At 32.6% G+C, this 8984-nt stretch overlaps 1 long non-coding RNA gene across 1 annotated transcript; it reads right to left on the bottom strand.

The window, feature by feature from the left end:
* Positions 1-7922: 7922 nt before the first annotated feature.
* LOC111083378 lies at positions 7923-8978 on the bottom strand. Its single transcript, XR_002609007.1, has 2 exons — positions 8098-8978; positions 7923-8064 (listed from the first exon to the last, which is right to left on the bottom strand). It is a non-coding gene; the product is annotated as an uncharacterized LOC111083378 (long non-coding RNA).
* Positions 8979-8984: the final 6 nt, after the last annotated feature.

Raw genomic sequence — 8984 nt, 5'->3', positions numbered from 1 at the left:
GGGGGTGTAAGAAAATGCTCTACCCCAAAGGCTAGGTAAGCATTGAACAAATCCAAAACTATACCAGAAGTAAAATACAGCTAGTGAATAGGGGTAGAGGGCAGGAGGTTACTGCTACCTCAAGGACTAGGCAAGCATTTAACGAATATCAAACTAAATCAGTAGAAAGGAAGAGAGATTGAGAACATGGGTACAAGGCATATGGTTATTGCTGTCTTGAGGAAAGACATTTAGGATCCAAAATATAGTAGTACAGCAAATATAAACTAACCTGACAAATATCGATGAAAAAAACAAGATATGCAACACTGGACTATGAAGCCAAGAATCTTTAAATGATGTAAACTGGACATCATGCTACATGAAAAGACTTGAAAGATTCCAACAAGGAAGAGAAATAAGCTTCAGTGAAGGTAAAAGAACTGCACAATGTATCCTGTAGAGCAGAACGAATAAGTCCTTGCTGGCTAAAAGGTAGCAAAATTGATCATGTATATGATGGTTTATGGCAACAAGTGATTCACTTAGTTCAGATTCTACACTACCTCATATAAAACTTGGAGAACCAATTTTGTGGGTCAGAAGGAGAATCCATGGCTGTGCTAACCAAAAAAATATGCTCCCACAAGAATATGACAAGCACACTTTGTGGAACACCTTTGCCAATACCCAAATGGGTAAAAATCCATACAGAAACATTCTCACCAGTTCTGGAACAAAGGATTTACTTCAAGGGTATTGGAAGCTACCAAAATGGCAACTTGTGGTTTCAAGATGTTGTAAAGGTATCTGTTATATATCACATGACTGACAGATACTTGAAAGCTGAGGAATTTTTGTCATGAAAGTTGATCCTTCACAGACTCATCACACAAGTACTTAAAGAGAAAGAATGAGCATTTATCCAAAGAAGTAGGAGTACAGCAGAGAACCTGAGTGTGTCTTACACATAATGTTGATAGAAAAGATCACTGTATTACTTTCTAAGTGAATCAGGATCTCAATATCCTGTTATATATCCAGGAAATCTACATAAATGTTCTGAACTGCCTACAGAATGTTTATGTTCTTCCTCAGTGTAGCCCTTCAAGTTTAGGATGGCGTATTCGTGAACAACTAAAAATCTGGATTTGAAAATTCCAAGAAAAGCACTGTTTTTGACCAGTTACCATCTCAAAGGCAGCTAAGTTACTGGTAATAAAGGCACTGAGTTGAAGAATCTGTCCTTAGAAGTCACATTGAAGATAATGTAAACTGGCAACACCCAGAGAAGTTAAAGGAACCACAAACGTCTCAAGCAGAAAAAACAACTGATGAATAAAAGACGACGACATGAGAGATTTCATGAACTGAAGTGGTGGAAGATGTCATCTTGATCAAATCTCAACCAAGTTGGTTGATGATGAATTTAAATTAATTCACAATCTAACTAAAGCTTATGGTCACATATAGAGAACTGCATGTTTGATTAAGCATAATAATAATCATTTATCCCCTGCCGGTGAAAGGTATCACGACTTGGACAACTTTGATAAAGCAAAAACGGTCAAAACCAAGTTGAAGGGAAAAGTCTGAAACTGACAAACTCGATTCTTGAGGATAAAGTAAAAATAACAGCATAACACAAATGAATTGTATTATGGAAAAACAGTGTCTGTAATATCTGTCTTTATATCTACCTGGTCTTTCTCATGTGACACAGGAAAGGTTAAGAAGTTCAGAGGCGAAAGTTCAGAACCATGGATTAGGGTAGCCACCTGCACAACTCCTCTGGATAAAAGTGGTGTTTCCTGTTCTATCTGGATCTGCAGGTGGAGTAAAGAGAAAAAGAACAGGTGACAGAGGAGATGAAATTCACAAGACAAGTGTAGAAACCTCTACAGCTCATGAGGTTAAGACTGACACAGATAAGACAAGCCTTCCACTTACTTCTAACTAACAATCCCTCAGAGACAAAATCAAACACTGATGATGGGAAGCACTGGCTCTGGATTTTACTAAATCAAGAACATTAGTGAGAAAATGTTTCATACCAAAAAGGAAACCAGCGTAACTCTTGATGAAATTTACCAAGACACTCCGGCCAAAAAGCTTGAACAAGATCAATAAACCAGGGCTACATCCTGAAAGAGTGTCTCTGAAAGGCAGACAAGGAGCAAAAGTAACCTATCTTTGAATATATATATTACAAAGCTGTTCATAAAAGGTTTCAGTGATAAACAGGGAAGGAAACGAGTGATAATGTAGATGAGAAGATGTAACATTAAAAAGAGAAACGAAAAACTTGGAAGAAGCACTCCAATATTACACTAAAGTACACAATGGGTTCTTGATAACCTCGAGTATTACTTAGTGTGGAAAGGGACTAGAGAAGTGATCCATCAGATCCTGTGATATTTAAAATCAGTAATATTATAATGTTGTAGTGTACTGATTGACATTTTAAATACTGTAACAAATGGGCCTTTAATTCCTCAGGTTATCTCTAGGTCTCTTAGAACAAGAAGTTTGATTTAGGCACTTAACTTTTCAGTGTTAGATTGATAAGTGGTAAAGAAGATTTATATTAGAAGAAAAAAAAACTTGAGCTTTAAAAAAACTAAATGCAGAATTGTTCTTAAACAATATTACTAATCTCTTTGAATTATTAACTTTGGAAAACATTTATCTGATTAACAAGTTATACAATATGTTTTGTTGGGTCAAGACGTAAATAAATTTGAAAGGACAAAGTTAATCTGGTCATTGAGTGGCTTTTTTTTTGAGGGGGGAGAGGAAGACCTTAGAAATGGAAATAATTTTTAATTTACTCCGTTAAACAACCAGATTTTAATTTCTAACAGATTACCACTTTCAAACATAGATTTTAAAATTACTATGGTAACTTGTGTAATATTAAATGAATAATATCACAAACAATTTTGTTTTTCTTATAACACGAATGATCCCAACATCCTATAAATATATGCTGGGGGGGGTGGGGGTGGGTGAGCTACCAAGATCATACAGAGCTTCAAAAATGTAAAGAGGTTAAAGACATGTACTTAACCTGCACTGATTCTGTTACCTTAATATTTCTTTAGTTTACACATACACAAAGTTAGTTAGTTGAAGGTGTCAATCTTCCACATCTGTAGTCTGTTTCTTTAGGTGAACTGTAGCTCCTAAAACACAAGTTTTACAGATGATTCATGTTGAACCAAACACTTGGGATGATGCTGAAGATGTTTCACTGGGTCAGTTCTGCTGGTGCTTATTGTAATTTATTACTTTTACATTACGTTTTATGTTCCTCTGAAGAACCTACACCGTTTTTATGTTCACATTGAAGTACAAAGATTGTCGTTTATATGGGTACTTTCTTCTGAATATCATACAGAATAATAAAGTTCAAAAATAAATTATTTTCTTTACTGAATCTGATAATTATTGCCATTACTGAAGTAAATGTACCATTTTTTTTTTACTCTGATTTATTGTTATTAATAGAAGTAACTAAGAAGATCCAAAATAACACATATAGTAACTTACACAACTTTTATAAATGTTAAAAGTTTTAACAGTATGATCTTTTAGGCACAGGATGTCGGTGCTCAGCCAAGGAACAGTTGATAAAGATTGTTTGTGAAATGTTACTTCTAATGGAGTACTCAAAATATATAATGAGTAATTTGTAATATGGCATCCGGTCAAGAGGTCAAATTCTATAAATAATGAGAACTAATACAGCCATAATCTTGAAACTTTAGGAAATAAACATTTGATACGTACTAATGTATTGGTAAACAAGCATTACTGCTTATTTTCAATTGATGATACACACTTTGATGTGTTCTTATTAACCCTTTTATTATGTTTCAAGTCTATTATAATGAGAATTTACATGAAAAGCAAGCAAAGCCAACAAACAAAAAAAAAATCACACCATTTAAAGATATTAGGGTTTATCATATGAAAAAACAAACAAAAAATGAACAGGCCTACTCTTTAACAATATTTTTTGTTTACAACTTAATTAAAATAGAACAATATGTAAAACATAAACCTGCATCATGTTTCATACTGTTTGGTATAGAATATAAAATTAATTTCATTGCTCTGAATTGATCAGAAATCTTTGGCAAAATATCTAATATACAATATAAATTATTTTAACACTGTATACTAATTCTGAATTATAATATAACCTACTATTACTATTAGTACTAAAGCACAAGTTACACTTAACACTAATATTATTCACAGGAACAAGTTAAACAGCTTAAATCCCACTGTTATTTTACTTATTGTTTGTTATTAAGTTATTACTACTGGTACTACTACTACTACTAGTAATAATAATAATATTAGCTTAGACCTATGTTAAACTTAGTTAAAGTTTAAACTAAGCAGCACTGTATTCTTCTTAGTTTTCATTTTAATAGCCTTAGTTTAATTAATCTCATTAATTCAGAAATTAATTTTCTAATAAGTTATTACTGCTAGTACTAGTGCTTTCAACATCTGCTTTCCAAATATATATGTTAATATTAAGACTATACTTAGCCTAACGTAACTTCGTAAGGTAAACGAGTCTTAATATATAACATCCACTAGTAGTAGTAGTACTCAGTAGTAATACAACTTTGACTTCCAAGTTCCACTACTTAAAACTAAAAGTTTAAGTAAACTTGGAAAACAGCATAAAATTATAAAAACATTACAGCATCAGTTTCACTTTCAACATCAAATGTACTCAAGTTTTCCACTAAGCTATGAAGTATACACTTATTACTACTTTTTAGTTACCTTTTGCCAAAATGTTTATCCAAATCAAAGTTACAAAGATCGTAAAACATTCAGCTCGATCGTCTAAGCCTGTACCACTTTTGATTGCGTCATTGACAGTACACCATACTATGGAAAGCCAGATTGGATTCATGTTTTGTGTTTTTTTTTTAAATTAAGCAGTCATAGGCTTTTCTCTTTTATAATAATTACATATTAGAATTTATCAACAGTAACAATTATTTGTTAAAGACATAGTAAAGAGTACTAGCAATTTCACTCTTCAAATAGATGTGAATTAAACTACTTACTATAACAGATGAACCTCACAAGTAAAACGGAAAATCCCACGTCATTAAACTTATTTTACACATAATTTTATACACAAAGTACAGAAAAAAAGAGAGTTTGTTTATTTGTTACTTACAACAAAGCCATATCGGGCTATCTGCTGTGTCCACCGTAGAGAATCGCCCCCCGAATTTTGGCGTTGTAAGTTCATAGATTTACCGTTGTTCTATCGGGAAACAACAACAGCAAAATAAATATAAAAAAAGGAGAGAGAGAAAGAGTATAACCGTCCATTGCACACCCATTTTTACATTTAACCGAGTTACAGAGTTAATAAAGTTGCAATAGTTTACAGGGCAGTCACAGTAACAATTTACCATTCGAGTTAGTTTTCTGGTTAAGTTTTTCACTAATAAGAAAGTATTAATCACAATGGTCATCGAAAATGTAATTTACAAAAAAGCCGATAAGTTTGAGGGCTTATTACGCGAAACATTGTGTTTTGATACCTGCGGTGGGTAGAGCACAGGTAAGGTTGCGCTTTCCAACAAACAAACAAAATTCAAAGAAGCAGAGCTGATACGTTAGTTTTCTTGCTCTTTCGTATATCATTTAAAATTATATTTAATAAAGTTATTACAGATGCAGACGATGACCACAGAACGAATGTTTTAATGAATTATTTGCACATAGAAAATAGACCCTTTCATTTAAACTGTAAAACATTAAAAGGTATTTATAACCAATAGTAAAATATTAAAGAAATACTAAATATAAAAATGTGTATATTTCAAACTGTGCTTTTATGAGTTTGGTAAATCTGTTTTTTCGCATTACACCAGCCAAATTGCCCAGAATATTCTCCGCGATATTCCATAATTTTTTTCTACTTACAAAAGTATAACTACTCTAAGAAGATACTAATAATAAAATTAGAATATAATTTCACAATTTCATTCTTTGTCCCAAATCTGAATCAATATAGCCTTATGCGCAAACATCTTAAACTTAAAATGTACATACAAGTTCGAAAATAATTACAATCTGTATAGTAAATAATCCATTATGAAACTCTTATCTTCTTTTATTCTGAATTTGTGAGGCTAGTATTTTTTGAAGTTTGACATTGAATGTAATATAGGAAAATCTAGAGAAAATAAAGAACTCACAGAATTAAATATTTATTTTTGTTAGCTTTCTACATGTAGTGTGTAATATTACGTTTTGAAGTATCTCGTTTAAATATTTCTCCAGATACCTTGGGCTGTATTACGTTTTGAGGTATTTCGTTTAAATCTTTCTCCCGACACATGTCCCTCAGCGGAATAGCGGTAACTTTATGGGCTTACAACACTAAAATCCGGGATCGATTCCTCGCGGTAAACTCAGCAGATAGCCCAACGTGGCTTTGCTCTAAAACACACAACAACAAACATATATATTTTGTAATATTACATTCGGGACTACTTTGTTCTATTAGTGCTCCAGGTACACTATGTGATATTACGTTCAAGACTACTTTGTTTTATTAGTGCTCCAGGTACACTATGTGATATCATGTTCAAGACTACTTTGTTCTATTAGTGCTCCACATGCACTATGTGATATTATCTTCAGGACTACTTTGTTCTATTAGTGCTCCAGGTACACTATGTGATATTACGTTCAAGACTACTTTGTTCTATTAGTGCTCCAGGTACACTATGTGATATTACGTTCAAGACTACTTTGTTCTATTAGTGCTCCAGGTACACTATGTGATATTATGTTGAAGACTACTTTGTTCTATTAGTGCTCCAGGTACACTATGTGATATTACGTTCAAGACTATTTTGTTCTATTAGTGCTCCAGCTACACTATGTGATATTATGTTCAAGACTACTTTGTTCTATTAGTGCTCCAGGTACATTATGTGATATTATGTTCAGGATTACTTTGTTCTATTAGTGCTCCAGGTACATTATGTGATATTATGTTCAGGACTACTTTGTTCTATTAGTGCTCCAGCTACACTATGTGATATTATGTTGAAGACTACTTTGTTCTATTAGTGCTCCAGGTACACTATGTGATATTATATTTAGGACTACTTTGTTCTATTAGTGCTCCAGCTACACTATGTGATATTATATTTAGGACTACTTTGTTCTATTAGTGCTCCAGGTACACTATGTGATATTATGTTCAGGACTACTTTGTTCTGTTAGTGCTCCAGGTACACTATGTGATATTACGTTCAGGACCACTTTGTTCTATTAGTGCTCCAGGTACACTATGTGATATTACATTCAAGACTACTTTGTTCTATTAGTGCTCCAGGTACACTATGTGATATTACGTTCAACACTACTTTGTTCTATTAGTGCTCCATGTACATTATGTTATATTACGTTCAAGACTACTTTGTTCTATTAGTGCTCCAGCTACACTATGTGATATTATGTTCAAGACTACTTTGTTCTATTACTGCTCCAGGTACACTATGTGATATTATGTTGAAGACTACTTTGTTCTATTACTGCTCCAGGTACACTATGTGATATTATGTTCATGACTACTTTGTTCTATTAGTGCTCCACATACACTATGTGATATTATGTTCATCACTACTTTGTTCTATTAGTGCTCCACATACACTATGTGATATTATGTTCATGACAACTTTTGTTCTATTAATGATCCAGATACTCTGTGTACACATATTTTGGACTACTTTGCTCATTTATTTCATTCAATTAAAATTTGCTCGGAAGGAGCCTGCATTAATAATTGAATACATCTAGGTGCTGCAGCACTGTGTTACTTCAGCAATCATACGATCTTTCAGCAGCTATAACAAAGAGAAACAAGATCAAACCTAGTCTGCCAAGATTTAGGATTTTATTTGTGTTACTGGTAGTCATAGGTTTTTCCCATTTCTATAATGCAGAAAACAATAACAAAATAAAGTTTGTCACAGAATAACAATACATATACATGGATATACATTGACAGTTTCATGTGACCTCTGCCAATAAGTACACCTTTATTTGTGTTACGTCTGTAGTTACGTGATCCTACAGTTTCATAAATTTTATAAAAAACAAAGTATCAACAAAAACTAAATCTGATTAATGTTCTACTTTAACAATATCACAATAGCTACACAAGATTAAAAACCCAAAACAATAATCCTGGAACTTTTAAAATATGATGTGTATAAAAATACTGTAGGTTATGAAAAATGGCAAACAACACGAGTAATACAGACATTGTACACGTTTAGAGATATAATTTCCTAAAATTTACCCAACAGAAAATGTGATATGCAGGTTTTTAAACATGAGATATTAATATGTTTCATATATTAAACTGCTTGATATACAATCTGGAAGAATATCTAACCTAGAGGTTTATCACACTGACGCCTCAGTGATTAAAGCTTGTGATCACCAAACAAAAAATTTTCTACGATATAAAAAAATATCCTTTTCAATTTAGCAACTATGTATCCTTCCAAGAACTGGACATTTACTTCCTAATTTCCTTTGTCTCAGATACGTTTTGTTATCTAACATTTCCTGTTAAATTGCACTTTACACAGCAAGCTGTACACTTTAGTGTATGTTACATACACAAATAACTTTGTACACAATGAATTTGAAGAAGTTACGAGTGAAATTGGAGAATAATGTATAATAATATATCAACCACACGATATCCTTCATATCCACAGCCATCAAGGCTTATCACCAAATGCCAGAGCGAATGTTTTTTTCAAGTCTTTAAAGTGTTAATAAAGCTTCTCATTTAAAAGCAATACATTAACCCAGTAGGATGCTTTCAGTAACCATTAAAACATTGAAGACAAGATATGAATTTGGTAGGTTGTTTTCCGTAACCATTAAAAAATTGAAGACATGATATGAATACAGTAGGTTGTTTT

Source organism: Limulus polyphemus, unplaced genomic scaffold, assembly GCF_000517525.1.
Source record: "Limulus polyphemus unplaced genomic scaffold, Limulus_polyphemus-2.1.2 Scaffold9298, whole genome shotgun sequence".
NCBI classification, from domain to species: Eukaryota; Metazoa; Arthropoda; class Merostomata; order Xiphosura; family Limulidae; genus Limulus; species Limulus polyphemus.
This window is presented reverse-complemented; position numbering and strand designations above follow the sequence as displayed.